The sequence below is a fragment of the Hippoglossus stenolepis genome, chromosome 4, assembly GCF_022539355.2.
Source record: "Hippoglossus stenolepis isolate QCI-W04-F060 chromosome 4, HSTE1.2, whole genome shotgun sequence".
Taxonomy (NCBI): Eukaryota; Metazoa; Chordata; class Actinopteri; order Pleuronectiformes; family Pleuronectidae; genus Hippoglossus; species Hippoglossus stenolepis.
The window spans coordinates 2,030,572-2,047,722 of NC_061486.1; the positions used below are offsets into that span (position 1 = coordinate 2,030,572).

At 41.6% G+C, this 17,151-nt stretch overlaps 1 protein-coding gene across 4 annotated transcripts in view; it reads right to left on the reverse strand.

The window, feature by feature from the left end:
* The window catches only part of pak1 (p21 protein (Cdc42/Rac)-activated kinase 1), a 38,994-nt gene extending 23,158 nt beyond the window's left edge, over positions 1–15,836 (reverse strand). For all 4 annotated transcript variants that reach the window (XM_035155148.2, XM_035155146.2, XM_035155147.2 and 1 more), the window contains exons 1-2: positions 15,686–15,836; positions 5,980–6,044 (exon numbers count right to left, since the gene is read on the reverse strand). The gene's annotated coding sequence lies outside the window, so the exon portion shown is untranslated. The remainder of the gene's footprint in view (positions 1–5,979; positions 6,045–15,685) is intronic.
* Positions 15,837–17,151: the final 1,315 nt, after the last annotated feature.

A 17,151-nucleotide genomic window follows, 5' to 3' on the forward strand; every position in this document is an offset into this window, starting at 1 on the left:
CGGACTGTAGATATGACAGGAGATGAGCTTCACCAGTCTACTGGAGAAACTGGGTCTCCATTACCACCTCAGCTGCACTCGCTGTCACCGCCTCGTTTCCTCCTAGTTCTCCTACGTGTATTTTGATGATGTTACTTTGATTTACAAAAAATTATGAGACATTTGGATATTTAAAATATTCAAAGTTATGTCTTTGGGAAAAACATGGATCAGCCTTATAAATAAATTAAAGACTAAGAGAAACATTTAGTGCTTTGAGTGCTGGAGGTGCCAAAAGATTTGTGTTACACCGAGGGAACTGCTGCTGTTTCTATTGAGCTTGTCTAATTCAATTCATCATGAGTGAAGATAAATTCAGCTCATGTCATGTTTCCTCTCACTCTGTCTCTCCATCCATCTACTAAACCAGAAAGCAGCTGAACGAACCCCCCCTCTCATCACACATCCTGTGTGTGTGTGTGTGTGTGTGTTCAAAATGACATGTACTCCAGAGAGGCTTCCGCTGAGTGACAACACACACATACACAACAGAATCCAATAAAGAGCTAGCGCACACACACACTTAAAGCTCCACATAATCAATACCGACATGAACTACCAGGTCAGATAAAGCCCCCAACTGGCACCGGTCCTCAAGGCAGATAATGAACGCAAGGGCACGCACGCAAAATATATCTCACAATTATCAGCAAACTGTGCTGCTTTCCATCAGTGATAAAAAGCATGAATTCAACAATCCTATCTATGAATGGCAATGATTAATCAATAATCAGTTAATTGTCACTATTAATAAATGTAACAACAAGAAGACAAGGAAGCTGCACTGCTACAGATGCAGTAAAATGTGAACTGATTAACGCAGAGCAGGAAGAATGAGAGATATCTAGAAGAAGATACAAAAAGAAAAACAGACAGAATAAGAAAGAAGATGACAGTGAAAGACGAGGAGCTGAAGGGGGAAAACTAAAGACACGTATATGACCAACACAACAAGCACAAAGTGCTCGCTGCAATCCCAGGATGCTTTGCAGAGCTTTAAGTGGTGAGTCCATCTTCTTATGATGCTGATAGGTTTAAAGCAAACACACACAAACAAACACACATATAGTCAGGGACATCGGTTCACATTCTACACTGTACCATGACTGAAATCTACATATGTGGTAGTTAGATAAAACATATTGTGAGCCATAAACTTGATGGATGCGTCATTAAGTATACAACACACACAAACACGGAAACACACACTGCAATGGAGATAAATCAGTTGTGGCATCCAATAGATTGCAGCCGATTTGAAGAAGGTTCTTACAGTCTCTTTACAAAGCTGCAGGACTGTGTCTGTGTGTGTGTGTGTGTGTGTGTGTGCGCGCGTGTGTGTGCGTGTGTAATACAGGAGGGTGTACACATGTTTACAACTGGACCTCGTATGTCTTTGGTATTTATTCACAGTAGAAACTCCCTCGAACAGGAAACTGTCTCCTTCTTTGTCTCACTGTCATCGTCGTCTTTATGCTCATTCACGGATGTTGAAGAGACCATTCAAATTCAAGGAGGCGTGGAACCGTCAGTGAGTCGTTCACAGACGTCTCGTTTTCTGTGTTTATATTTGCTGATCCGCTCTGATGGGAAAATCTTTATTTGCAATTGTTTTTATATTTTACATTTGGCTGTATTTGTGTCCCCTTTGTATTTGCATATATTTATAATAAATTAAGTTAAATTAAGTTCAACAGTAAAATATCAAACCTAAATTACATTTCTTTGTCAGGGTTTGATGACCACTTCTTCTCACTGGCTTTTGATTGAGGTGGAGTTTGAGACATTGATTTCTTCTGCTATTGTGCAGTGTATTTAATTCTCAAATATTTATGATGCTTAATTTCTATTCTATAGCCTGCCCAGCGTTTTTGGTCAACTTTGGTTGTTTAAAACATGCTATATAAATATACTTTGACTCTACTTGACTCAGGAATCATTGCTGATTTTGTTTAATATATATCTGCTGATATATCGTATCAGAAACCTTTTACACAGTAATATCTGTATTGGCATTGCATTGCCAAAACAAGGGCCCCGGTTCTGTTACTCAACAAGTTCACAGTTCTTACTACAGGTTTGTGGGAACATGAGTTTGCAGGATGAAGTTTGTTAAATGTGATGGAAATATGTTTGTTTTGTTTGAAAGGAAACTACTTGTTTCTTCAAAATAAAATGTCATTGTATGTGACTAGCATGACGGCTAATAAAACCGTTTAAGCAAAGGATATATAAAGGATAAAAAGTAATTTACAAAAGTACATTTAAACTCTTTAACCCCTGACAGCAGGAGGACATTCTGTCTTCTTTCACGCTTTTATTCTTTGTCTTCGCCTCTTCACAGCTCTGTTTCATTTATCAGGAAAGTTTTCCGTTTACAGCCATTTAACATGTAAATGTGTGTGTGAGTGGAGGAAGGTCTGAGTTTAAAAAGAAAAAAAACATGACAGAAAAGAAGAATAAAAAGAGGAATCTGTCCCGTCTGAGATCCAACAAGAGGGAGCAAGAAAAGGAGAGCGAGACAAAAGAGGGAAGTAAAACAGAGACTGAGCAAAACCCAGGGAGCGAGACTATAGTTAAAGAACACAGAATGGGGGAGAGAGAGAGAGAGAGAGAGAGAGAGAGAGAGAGAGAGAGAGAGGGGGGGCACAGGGAAATAAAGAGCAAGGGATCAGAGAATAGAAACAAAGCTGAGTAGCAACACGAGTTCACTGGAATTTAGACGAGAACATTTTTCACAGGAGAAAAACTGTCTGAGTTCACCCACGGCCTCCCTCTCTGTTCTGAGCCCCCTCCACTCGTCTCTACCCCTCCTTCCATCAGCCTGTTCACATCCAGGGATTACGGCAACAGAACCTATTTAAATGTACATACAGGCTCCTGACCACTTTGAAACACTATAAACATGTGTTTTTATGTATTATATTTATATATAGTTTTTACATACTAGTTTCATTACCAGTGCTCATATTTAAGTTTAACCAAACCAACACGTTTCCAATACCAGAAAAATATCAACACATTTTTTTTTTAAATCTTTGCTTCATTGATGTAAACAGTGTGTGTCTTGTGTGTGTGTGTGTGTGTGTGTGTGTGTGTGTGTGTGTGTGTGTGTGTGTGTGTGTGTGTGTGTGTGTGTGTGTGTGTGTGTGTGTGTGTGTGTGTGTGTGTGTGTTAAACTTTGGGACAGGTGTATCACTGCTTGCAGGTGTGTGCAACATGACGCTGATGGATTTTGTGTGTGTGTGTAATGTGATTCCCAGAGGGCGGCCTAGCCTTGAAGACACATTCTGACACACAAACACACAGACACAAAATCCATCAGCCTCACATTACACACAACTGCAAGCACACCTGTCCCAAAGGTATCGCACACTCACACACAGACCTCCCCACACACACACACCAAACTGCAACACCACAGCTTTCCCACCTGGATAAGGCAGATATGTGATTTCATATAATTACAATGATAGTCAGACATTTTACTGGGGGGGCTGGAAAGGAAAGGTTCCCAAAAAGTAACTGACTCTGACATTTGCGTTCTCACATTCAGCCCCTCAAGAATATTTCAGGAAACTCTGAAAGCCGCTTGAGAGATTTTCCCACATTGTTAACACAGATAGCACAGGTCTTCATTACAGGCTCAGATAACAACATGTCCACAACAAGAAGTTGATTTACAAAAAGAGACTTGATCCAAAAGGGACCCAGAGACCGTTGGACCAGATTAAAACAGACCAGAGGAGAATTCAGTCAATGACAAAGACAGAGAGCAGCATTACACATCAATCCATTCCACACATTATTCTTCTGTGATGACAATAATCAACCACGTGCTCAGGGCTCACAGTGTCCACTGGGATATACTGGGAGTATTAGTCATATTGACAGGAGACTAGAGAGAAGGGTTGTTTCCTTTTTACATATTAACAAGTTCTCACCTACCTTATAAACTAGAGTGGCTCTCAGTACAGTGCACACATCTGCCAAGGCCCAACAGTCCAAACTGCACCAATCAAAGTTAATCAAAATACAAAATCTATTCTCTGAGAAAATTGTGAAAAATGTTGAAAAACACCCAATCTCGCAATGTTTAAGAATCAATAGAAATCCTGGATCTGCACCTAAATGGAATGAGTTCCTCCGTGAGCCCAGGGACCGGGATCAGAACATTACATTTACTAAATCTAAGTTAAGCATAACTTGGGATTTGATCCTATTCAGACCTTTGTAGGCCAACACGTGTACATTACAAATACTCAGATAATGTGACACACACACACACACACACACACACACACACACACACACACACACACACACACACACACACACACACACACACACACACACACACACACACACACACACACACACACACACACACACACACACACACATGATGCAGAACATAAAAAATACATGGCAAACTCTCAGAGTTACTGTTCTCATGTGCATGGTAAATTCGCCCCCCACCCCCACTCTCTTCACACACAAGACACACACACACACACAAACACACACACACACACACAAGAACACACACACATGCACACACACCCTCAAACCAAGTACTGAGGCTCAAACACCTCTGAAGGTGTGAGAAAGGAAGAACCGGACAAATTGTCACTACTCCCAGGATACTGTACAGACCAGTTCTCACAACAATGGCGATACAAATACCCACAGGTGTGCTGGGGGGAGGGTCTGTCTCCATCCCTGCTATACCAGCTGCCAGACTCCACCCCTCCCCATCTCCGTCACTATGGCAACCCCATAAATAATGGAGGCTGCAGTGCATGCAGGGAGCCATGAGGCCAGAGAGGCTGAATCCCATTATAGAGCTGGCTTACAAATTGTGAAAGTCTGTGGTTTCCCTCATTGAACCATGACACTGTCCACCGCTGCATGTTTCCCCTGAAATGTCTTTATTGTGACAAATGATGTCATGAAAACCACGGCTGCATGTTTAGCCTGCAAACGAGCCGCTGACGGGGAAAATTAACCCTTAAAGCCACGGCTGCAAGAAACGACTGAGAGAGTGCTCATGTTAAATAAATCACTCAGTAGCTTGGAAACAGGCAGGAGTCAGTAAGCAGTTTCTTTTTTCAACGTCTTATCAAAGCTGCTACGTGGCCTCAAAGATATGGAGAGTTTAGCAGCTGCCACATTCGAACATACTGAATGGGAAGGAGGACAATATGTATTACAAATATTCAACTATGAAATACCTTCGCCAAGGCTAAAGGCTAATTTACGCTCAACGTTTAGGTACGTTTACGGAAATAGACGGAGCCTTCTGTCCGTACAAACTTTTTCTTAATAGCTACATTGTAACAACGTCCTCCACCGGCCCTCTACTGGAGGTATTGGATAACAACAACACCAACGTAAAGGACGCATGGAAGTTAAAGGAAACGCAGCGTAAACTAGCCTTTCTCTGGATCCGCCCGTTTATTGAATGGGTTCTTCCTTGGGTCAGTTTGTGTCATAATTTATCTGCTAGACTTAATTTGGTCATTCAGATGAAATCTAACCCAAAGGTTTGAAATGAGATGAAAGCCTTGATTGTTAAGATAATACACTGAAATTCTGAATTTGTCTCACGGCCTCACTTCTCTGTTTTCGGCCCAAAGTCACCGTGTTTCCAGATTCAGAACATCGGCATAATCACTACGATGTTAAGCATAAATCACGATACATCCACATAAACCCAGTTAATAACGTCTTCACTCACTTATTCCAAAAAACATATATCATACTAATCACATAATATCAAACTCTTCTCTCAGCCATTACGACATGCAGCTCAGCTACTGTAAAGAAATCAGTCTCTCACTGCCTCAGTGCCTCAGAGCAAGGCACAGAATCGCCTGACGAGGCTCCAAATTACAAGTGGGGTGCATCTGTCATTTGTGTTACACCAGGGAAACGTACCTGTTAATGTCGTCTCTGGGTCGGTCCTCTCACTGAAAGGCTGTTGGACAGATTGAACCTGCAGCCTGGAGACAGAGACAGACGTTAACACACACGGCTCAAGGTCCACTTCAGCTACTGCAATCAAATGATTTCACTACACCTTCTCATAAAAGGACACGAGTCCTTATATCAGTCATCAGGATACCGACCAGTTCTTAATTATTCCTATAGATGCCACACGGATTATTTTGTGTGTGAGAACAGAAAAACGTGCTGTGAAATATAAAACAGATTTGATTTATTGGGGGAATGTGTTAGTCTTTGCTGGCAAGCTAGAAGAGCCAAACTGTACATCGTGAGCTGTTGGCATTTTATGGCCCTTAATCTAAATCAGATTTTTATAGTTCTGTATTAACAGTGCGGAGAGTAAGTGTGAGAGTGGAGAATTAAATGTCACTTTGAAACACGAATGAGACGATTACAGAGAAAAAGATTAGTTTCACACAACTGATGAGATCACACAGGCAGAAGCTTGTGTGTCGGGCTGCATGTGGATCAACAGAATCTGTAGCAAGGAGTTTCTTCTGGTTTCCATTTCAGGTTTGACCAATCAGCCCAAATATCACCTGGATTTAAAAGACATGTAGTGTCACGGTTGGTGTTCTGCGTGGAGAAACATGTATATTGTGATAAAGAGTCAGCGCAGTAGTGATCATGTTGTGGAGCCGTGATATCGAGGTCCCACATGTTTCCAATACGTCTGGTTTTCATTAGTTACTTGATAATATAAAAATGTCATGATGGACAGCTGAGACTGACTTGTGATTGCTCATGAGCATGTATCAGTGGAACCTCGATACCGGGGCTCCATCCCCTGATTGCTACTTCGCAGACTCTGGCTCCATCCGGGATATTTTGGCTTCATCTCTGGATAGTGGGACAAAGTGGAAACGTGTCCTCCATCGTCATCTATGGTCTATGCTCTGATTGGTTGTGGGTCGATCCAACTACGTCCAGAGGTGTTTTGGCCTGTGACTGTTGATGGCGCCCCTTTATTTTTCAACATGACTGTATCTCCTTGAATAAAGGAAAATAACATTTGGAATTCAAATTTCAAACTAACAAGGGTTGTCTCCTAATCAGAAGGTCAGTGGTTCAATCCTCAGTTTCTCCAGTTGGCATACGGAAGTGTCCTCGGGTTAGACCCCAGATTGCCAGCAGTGTGCGAATGGGATGTTTAAATTATATATATATGTAAGTAAGTGGTTGCTGAGACAAAAAAAGTCTAATATAAATGTTTGTATAGAGGTTTCTTGTCGTTTTTATTTTTTAGATAGGGTCCACGTGCCGTCGCACAAACAAATGTCTTAGTGAGGTGCAAACTGTTTGTATGTTCACAGCATGTTGGTGTCAAAGGCGGCACAGACAAGGTTGAACAGATGAAGGCTTCAGCGAGAGGGGGTGAGGGCAGGAGGTGAGAGTGTTAGCCCAGCAGCTGTCCACACATTCACACCCTACTGTGAGAACACACACACACACACACACAAACACACAAACACAGTAATGCCCATAGCCAGAAGGTTAGAAACATGTAGCTGATTATGGCTTATCAAGGTGCTGTTCGTCTCTCATTACCACAGGCTAATACAATGTTCCACCATCTGTGTGTGTGTGTGTCTGTGTGTAACTTCAAGTGCATGTGTTGCCAGTACACCCGTGTTGCTTAAATAGACACTAAAGAGTGACAGTCGGCACAGTGTTAGCCTTTGCTATTCATAGACATACAGTACATCCACTCACTAAAGCTACAGGTGAGCTGCTGGTCTCAAACATCTTATCCAAACTACTTAAAGCCGTCACATCTGATCAGGGATCAGATCAGCTGTGTCCATGAAAAAGATACCAGTGTCTCCCACTAATCATCAAGACTGTGGCGGCCATTATCTATTTTGTCCTGCCACAGTTTCTTAATGAATCCCAAAAATGTTTTACACATCGCATAGCTGAATCTGACATTGTTGGTTTTGCTCCATGGCTGCATTGTAGAGCTGTGTGAGGCACTATTTACAGCGTGTTGCTCATGCACCCCCGCCAGAGTTGTTACTGTTGACACGTTCATTCAACGTTTGATTCTCTGAATGTCTGTCAAAGTGACACACACACATCAGACCACTCATTTGTGTGGGTTTGTGTGAGACTTTGCAGTGGTGATCGTGCTGTGGAATCAATAACGAGCTCCACATGTGCTTGACCAATCAATAGTCAATTCATCCCAGTTTGTTTGGTCCATGTCTCATCTGCTAACATGGAGGAAGCAGGGTTTATGATCTATACTGCAGCCTGCCACCAGGGGGCTCCAATTTAGGGAGCTGTCATGTCGTCCATCTTTATTTACAGTTAATGGTAAAAGCCCTGAATGGTCATAAAGAATATCAAGGAACATCTCATTTTTAATGCTTCACGATTAAAATGTAAAGATTTTCTACCACGGCCTCTCAGCCTCTGTCCTGATCTTCTTCTTCTCAAGCCAACATCCGTCCCTCTCATGTTCTCCCTCTCATGTTCTCCCTCTCATCCCATCGACTCTCTTCCCCACAGCGATGTTTCATTCTGTGTTCTCACCTCTTTCTTTTTTTCAAGAGGAAGACAGCAGCAACACTCTCCCTCAAATATTAAATGTGGCCAGTCAAGCACGTTGACTTGACCTCTACGTGCACTCTCTCTCTCATATCAACAAGTATTTACTTCTTACTGTTGTATAAAGAGAAAGAGTTTATAACACTGTGACTTCTCGAGCCATAAAATAAATAATCTCACTGACACCAGAGAACTGGATTTAGGCATAGTTACCAAAAAACAGGCAATTAGTTATTCACACAGCAGAGAATAACTTCTTCAGTTTATTGTTTAATTATTATTATTTACTGAAAATGTATTTAGTTTTAGGCTGTTAGACAAACAAAAATCGATGTTACACTATTATCTGACATTTGAATCTCGAAACATTCAATTGATTAAGAAAATATTAAGCAGATTAAATGGTAATTAAAACTGTTATTAGTTGAAGCCCTAATTACACTGATCACCTTCCTAAATTTAAGCCGATTTAGTTTTTCTATACTATTAAAAGCTACTGATGCTTTACAGCATTTTAGTTTCTGTGAGAATCCAACATTTTTTCTTGTGTGCGTCTCCTCCAGCCGCTTGTCAGCGTTCATCAGTTATCTTCACGCTCAGCAGGAATAATGAGGCTCGCAGCCATGAAACACAATTACTCTCACATTTGTCTGCCAAGTGCATTACACGCACAAGTCGTCCAACTTATTGTATGTGTGTGTTTCACCTCGCGGACAAGACGGGCAGCCACCCTGGGGCGGGGGGGACGGGGACAAAGCTGGTTGAGAAAGCAACATGTTGGATTTTCAGGCTGATCTTGATATTTGTGGTGTTGATGCTTCGGACTTGACTTGAACAGACAAAGATGATTTGGAGCTAAACTTGTCCAATCTGTTGTTTTTATTATGCAGAGTATAAGACAGTAGTCAATAAACCTGTTAATAATGATGGTTACATAAGGCTGGATATTAATTAAATATTATTCAGACATTTTCATACTCTCCCAAAAGGGAAGCCAAAGCGTCATGATCACAAACAATGTCTACTAAGACGTCCCAAATATTTAATTTTGAGTGACTTCAGTATTTCACACTCTGCTTCTAACTGATCTTCATGTTTGTCTTCACTGATGAAGTCGCTGAGATCAGCTTTGTTCACTGTGATTAAAACATGTTTCCATCTGTTTTCAAATTGACGAAGAGGCAGAAACTGGGAGAATAAAAAAAAGAAAGTGAAAGCTTCCCTCTGGCAGTAAATAGCAGAGAGATGGAAAATATAACAAGTCGACAGAGGGAAGTGGATGATGAGAGAAAAAGAGAGACTTCCTCTGTTTGACAGTGAGAGAGATGAAGGGGTATTTATAGATAACATTATTATTGTTGCTTCACTGGTTACGTCAGATAGAGCGGAGGAGAGGAGTGAATGTGGGATGAGAAGGAGGTGACGAAGAGGAAGAGAGGAGGCTGAAGAGGAGGAGAGCAAGAATCAAGACGTGGAGGACGGAGAGGAAAAAAAATGAGGACTGAGGTGGGAAGATTGAAGAGGAGGGTGGATGAAGAAAGGGAAGAGGATAGGAAGGAAAATGTGCACGGAGAGGAAGAAGAGAAGGGTCAGAAAGGACAAGAGGAGGATGCAAAAAGAAAAAGAGGAAACGAGAGGAAGGAGGGATGGAGAGGATGTGTTCTCTCTCCATCTCTCTCAGCAGAGATAAAACAGACATGAGGCGAGGCAGAGTGGATATCTGCAAATGATTTAGAGATACCGTAACAGGGCGGACATTCGTAAAAATGATATCATGATGTTGGCATTTGAGGATATCTTGATAGGTAGAACTCCTCCTCCTCCTTCCAGCCGAGAAAAGAACCGAAAGGTACAGAGAGAGAAAAATATTGTATATGTCACAGAAAACGCTGCTGACCCAGATCTACACTCATTCATCACTGCTGCATGTGAACTGTGAGTTTCTGCTGTACAAGCTCTGTCTGTTCGGCCAGTCCAACTTACAGAGACCTGTAATTACATCAAATGATCACGTCATGCGCTGAAAACACACACTTGTGTTCATCTCCAATGCACACGATCCAACAAAAATCATGATGTAATGCACAATCTCACATACACACAAACAATCTCTCGCAACTCCCCACACACACAGATTTGTGCAACTATCCTTGTTGGGACTTATTCGACATCATTGTGGACAGCTTATCCTTAACCACAGGACCAGGCTTTGGTCCCCATGAGGTCTACTGGTCCTGACAATCAGTTTATGCTGGAAAAGGTACTAACAAAAGTACTAACAAAGACGAACACACAAACACACACACACAGTATCTCTCTATGGATGCAAGCCTGCAGGGTGTGAACGCAATACTTCAGCACAGAAACATTCAGGAGGTATTTATACGTATTTTCACACACACACACACACACACACACACACACACACACACACACACACACACACACACACACACACACACACACACACACACACACACACACACACACACACACACACACACACACACACACACACACACTTAACTGCAGGACTGAGATGTGACACATCTTTTTCCTAAACATACTTTCACTCTTCCATTTATGATTCATTTATTCCTCCATTTCTTAAAGTTTGAGCTGCTTGTGCATTGGAATGTGTGTGAAGGTGACACTGGACAGTGCAGATGTAAAGTAAAGAAGTGTGTGTGTTACTGGAAGGTGTGGTTGGTCCCGAGGAGTGGGTGGTTCCTCCACCATATGGTCTCTGAGGTCCACAGCACTTGCACACACACACGTCACCTCTCAAGAAGCTGTGATTCAGCCTTTACTTCTCGATCAGCAGTCAGTGCAGATACTTTCATGTTCAGATTCTTTGGGTGTTAATCTGCTGTCAGGATTTTTAGACAAGTGATTTCTGAGAAATGCTCGCATTGGAAACTATTTCTAATTATGATATTATTTTAGTTCTTTCCTGACCCATACCACATCCTTCCATTCATTTTCATGGCAATCGGTCCAGGAGTTTTTGTGTAATCTTCTAAACAAACAGACAAATTACATTCGTGTGAATGGAGCTTTGAATAGTTTTTTCTTTCCATGGTTCATCCTCTTATTACTGTTAGTTCTGACGCCTGGTTTATTAAACTGAAGTGGAATATTTCAACTCACTGGGTCTAATGGTACTTACAGTATAGGACCATCTTTGTTGATCCTGAATCATACTATTAATGGCTTAGAGATGCACCATCACCTTTCATCTGCCGTCACATCAATGAGGCGGATAAATTACTCAACAACAAAACAGAAACCCAGGGTCACAGCTTTCCTCTGGATTCATGCAGCCTGTTTCATGGAGAGCAGAGGAGAGAGCATGAAGTGTTGCTCGGTCTGTATTTGTCTAGACGACCTGCTCAGCAGCCTCAGCAGCCTTCCAGGCAGACAGAACATCCATTATTCAGCTGCTGGCAGGGTTCTGGCTGCTCAACAGCCAATATGACTATTTATGTTGCTACTGTATGTGTGTACGCTGCACAGAAAAACCATCCATGTCAACAAGTGATTTAGTTTATTGATTGTTTAAAACTGCCACTGAATAGCTGCATTTGAGATTTGCAGCTTTTTATGTTTCAGAAATTAGCTTATTACTTTTGAAAGAAGGTTCGGAACTGCAGTGAGACACAGAGACATCTTTCATCTCCTCCTGGGGTTTGCTGATGATCCCACACTCTGCTCCCTCTTCACCAACACAGTCCAGTAATGCTACCAACACTGCCGACGCTGCAGCAAACCAACAATTCAAAGGAAACGTTTGACATTTCTGGGGCACAGGTGGTGTTCTTCTGCACAGGAATCCAACATGATATATTTTGTTCGTCTGCTCCATAAAGGAGTGAATATACATGTACATATTTTCATTAAACTCTCAGCAAGAAAGTGAGTTTATATATTTTCCCAAATGTCCTATGCCCTGTTCAGACCAGTCGACAGTTCTCAGTACAGGTGTGAACGAACCAAAGAGATATTGAATACACATGAGACCCCGTTCAGACCTGGGATCCATCCTGAGTGATCCAATGCTTTGTGTCTTCTAACATACGACACAAAAATGAAAAAATACTAAAAGAAGAAAATATCTCCCCGTGGAAAGGCGGAGTCATACAAGTAGAAGACACCGACGAAGATGTCAAGAGAGTTTGTGGTGATAAGAGCTGAAGGTGTCAGGTGATGTAAACATGATCTCTGCAGTGGAGTTAATACGTCACTTCCTGCCTCCGTCTGCTGCACCCGGCGGCTCCACCTCTCTCCTGAATAATGTGGAGGATTTGTTGCTGCTGTGAACGAGCCTGTGCAGTGAACCTGCAGCTGCGTTGTGCATGTGTGAAAGGCAAACTGCAGGTCAACTCTGTAGCCAATTCTCCGTCTTTTACCCGCAGGTCATGTTTGAAAACGGCTTCACGGTCCTCGGCCTCCTGAAGTCGCTAAGCCCAAAGCCACAGGAGCCAAATGGGTCATTAACTCTTCCCAGCCTCCCTCTGTCTCTCTCATGCTGCTGAGGTGTCAAGGCGACAACTGGGTGGCCTCATGCTTCACACGGGGCCATAAAACACTCCTGTAGCCTCACCCAGGTCTCCATGGCAACCGTTGGGCTGCCAATGCCCTTAGACCTAATCCACCGGTTCAGTTCAGCCAAACCAGGATGTTCGTTTTACTTTTCCAGGTAGACACATTCAGCTGTAACTGAAGTTTGGGTAGTGAGACCATCTGTAAGCAACTCCAGACACAATCAAACTCAAATCTACTTCAGTAACTGATTTAGTGATTTGGGGTTTTCTCATGCCTTTACTTCCTTTAGCTTCCTTCACACTAACTTAGATCAGTTCAGTGCTCATTTTAAAGTTTCTTAAATGCTCATTTACAGTAAATTCAAATTCAAAACAACTTTAGTGATCTAGTGATCATCTCCTTTAAATACTACTCTGCAGATCACTTTCTAGATTAAACATTAACTGTCAGAAAACAATCATAAAAAACTATTTTGTCTGATCAATGGACCGAGACTAACAATATTCTTTGTAATAGACAAAAAAGCACAGAAAATATAATAATAATCATAACAATATAACACACTATTAACAGTAATCAATTATTATTTTCCTATCGACTTATATATTAATTGACTCTTCATTTTAGTTCTATAACGGTAAATAAAAATGAAGATGCAACAGGTTAGCTTTCCATCTTTCATGTTGGACAGTAGAGTTTATACTTAAATCATTATCATTAACTTATCCCTGTGAACCATGAATGGTTTGATAAAATTAGGAACAGAATACACAGACTTATTAACTCCCTCAGTTTACACACTGTAGTCAGGTTCTAGGTTTGGATAAGAACCAATTTCCACCGACAGTTAAACTAAGCTTCTCTTAGGGGAACTTAAATCTCAACGGGAACTTAAATCTCAAACCACCAATGCTTTTAAATCAGCTCCACACACTTACAGCTTTTCACTACTCAGGAAACTGGTCAGTCTCAGATGAGAGGCCCAGGGATTTTTTATAACTACCGGGAGCAAAGTGCAACGTCAGCCCATCTCAGGAGGAGAAAGACTGTACTGTATTTATCCAGCTGACTCAGACATGAGGCTGAGGGTCAATAGGCAGTAATGAGGAAGGTACTGTAGATGAGAGCTGTCTGCCTGTGTGTAATCAATAAGATGCAGCAGATACACACACACTGTCTGATCGGCCAATGCCACAAACATTCCTCCTGAAAAAAATCTACTGGCACTTTGAGTAAGTACCGACTGAACTCTCCAGGACCAGGGAAGTGCAGTGATTTCTGCTGAGCCACGTGGAAACTGGAGCTTCGGTGCATGTTGCACATATTACTGTGCATGTATCATAGAAAACTACAAGGTTTACAGCAATTACAGATACAGAGGTTGACGTGAAACTGCAGAAAAAACGCACAATGAGGTCAAAGTAAAGTCTGTACCCAGTACCACAGACATATTGGCATCCTTATAGGAACATTGAGGGAATTTTAAACAGATAATTTCAAAATAAGAGTGAATTTATGCTTCTTCGCCGCTCTATCTGGCTGAATAGAGAGAAGTAAGAGCTCAGTGTGTGGCATTCACAGCTGAAAACCTTGGTGTGAGCAGAACCTCACTCTCGAGTGTAACGTCAGAAGACTAACTTAAATATTATCAGAATTAGTCTAATTACTTAACGGACACTCATTAAGTGATTCATGCATTTAGTCTCAACTGGATTATTGTAGTGCTGTGTTAACGCCTCCACTTAGACATGACTGCTCTACTTCAGGGTGTTTTTACCAAGTCACTAAATCATCATGATCATATCCCCCCTACATTAATTTCCCATCATCGGCTGCCTGTGTGTTTTTCACTTTAAAATATTGACATTGACTTTCAAGTGGCACGGCTTGACATGTTATGTTTCTATTATCATCTTCTCCTTCTTCTTTGTTCGGTTTATTTACTTTTGCTATTGTAGTTCATCTTTATCCTCTGTGAAGATCTTTGTTTTTAAAAAGGTGCCATAAAAATAAAGTAATAGGTAAAATATGCAATCAAGATTAAATTCTACTATCTTCATTAAAATGATCATCACAGATCAGATCTGAAAAATGAACTTAAAATGCAAAAGCTCTCCAGAGCAGCGTCTACCCGTGGACTCCAGTAGATGGGCATGGCTCGGACCTTCTGATGAATCACGTCAGAGGAACACATTTATTCAAATTCATTCATTCTCTCATCCATGTGAGACTCGGCCTGTCGTGTTGTTAAATCACCGGTGAAAACTCCCGTGTTGTGTCCCGGGGCCGAACGGGGAAGGACCCCGGTGCAGTGAAACCATCCCAGCATCCCGACGGGCCTGCGGGGACCGGGGCGTTAACACATGGATGTGGAGGTGAAGAATGGGAGAATAAATGGTGAGTTCCCCGGCTGCAGTTGCCATTAAGCCCCGCTCCCCTCAGAGAACCAGCCCCTGCTCTCCACGCCTCACCGGGGGGGGGTGAACGGCTGATTACAGGTGGAGGTAAACGGCTGAATTAGAGATCAAGTGGAAACACTCACCGCCGCTCCGGAGGTTGATAAAGATACCGGAGTGTTGGGGCTGAACGCGGGTCTCATGTATCCGGGGAAGTGTGCTCTCCTGCCGGCTGCGCTCCGCTCTGTCTCCCTCCTGCTTCTTCCACAGTAAACTGAGCTCCGGCTATTGTTAGCCGCTCGGTCCCGCCCCCTCTGTGCGACCCTCCCGACACGCCATTGGTCATTGCCCGGCCTCGCCCGTCGCTGATTGGCTGACGCGGGTGTCCGTTCAAATGTCAGGGCGGGTCCGAGCTCGCCGGCGGAGGGTGAGAGAGAGAGCGGTGGTGCGTTCACATGCAGAGAAAAGTCCGACATTCCAGCTCCCTCCAGGCCCCTGATAACTGTGTTGCATTCAGGTGTAACTCCGTCAGTATATAACTGAATAAGAAAGAAGTAGAAATTTATACTTACTCCTCTATAAAGTCAAGAAAAATTTGCACAACATCTTATACACAATTATTATTGTTGTTGTTGTTGTTGTTGTTGAGAAGAAGGATATTTATATAAAAATATTATGTGCAGATGAACTTATTTGTTTAAATGTAGTTATGTATTCTTACTCTCATTGTAATTCTTTTCAAATTATTTTTCTTTTTTGTATTGTCTTATGTTGCCTTTACCATTTGCCATGATGGTTTTTATATTTAGCACTTTGAATTGCCTTGTTGTAGTTCATCTCACAGAGATTATACAAGCTTAACCAGTGCTGTTTTCATGGGATGTGTAAATCACTATAGAGGAAAATAGCTTTTCTTAGTCAAAATAAACTTTTTGTATCATATAAAGAAAGTCGTATAATTCTGCAGTATTGCCTCAATGTAGTCCAATCAAAATAAAAACACACAAACGGAGGCTTAAATAGATTAAAACCATACATTTATTTAAAACAAATGTGTAAAATCAGTGCTGGTGTTTTCTCTTTGTGAAAACCTTTTTTTGTACTGATGAATGTGGCACTGTCACTCACGGGTCTTTGGAAATCTAAAGGAGGCAGGAAAAGAATCTGCAGGAGCAGAGGAAGAGGTTTCTGATGATTCCCAGTCATTCTAGCATATTATGTTTATGTTTATTAAATATCGAAAACTTCAAATTCATAGCAAATTATCTGTGACATTTAGGGTTAAAGACTTAAGATTGAACCTACATGAACAATTTGTCCTTTATGAAAAATCGATTCAAGATAGATTCCAACTTTCCATTCCACCAAATGAATGAACACATTGAGTTTTTTCGTCATCATTTAATTCACCGTGTATTGTTTTCTTAAAAGATGAATTTATTAAAGAAACTGATCAATTTTCATGACATGATGAACAGTATATGAAGAACAGAATAAGAAGACAGCGTCATCTAGTGGTATAAAGAACTTCATGAATTCTTTAGCACAAGATAACTTTTAGAGACAGAAAATAAATATATAAACAGGCTGTTTCTCCTTTAATCTAAAGTTT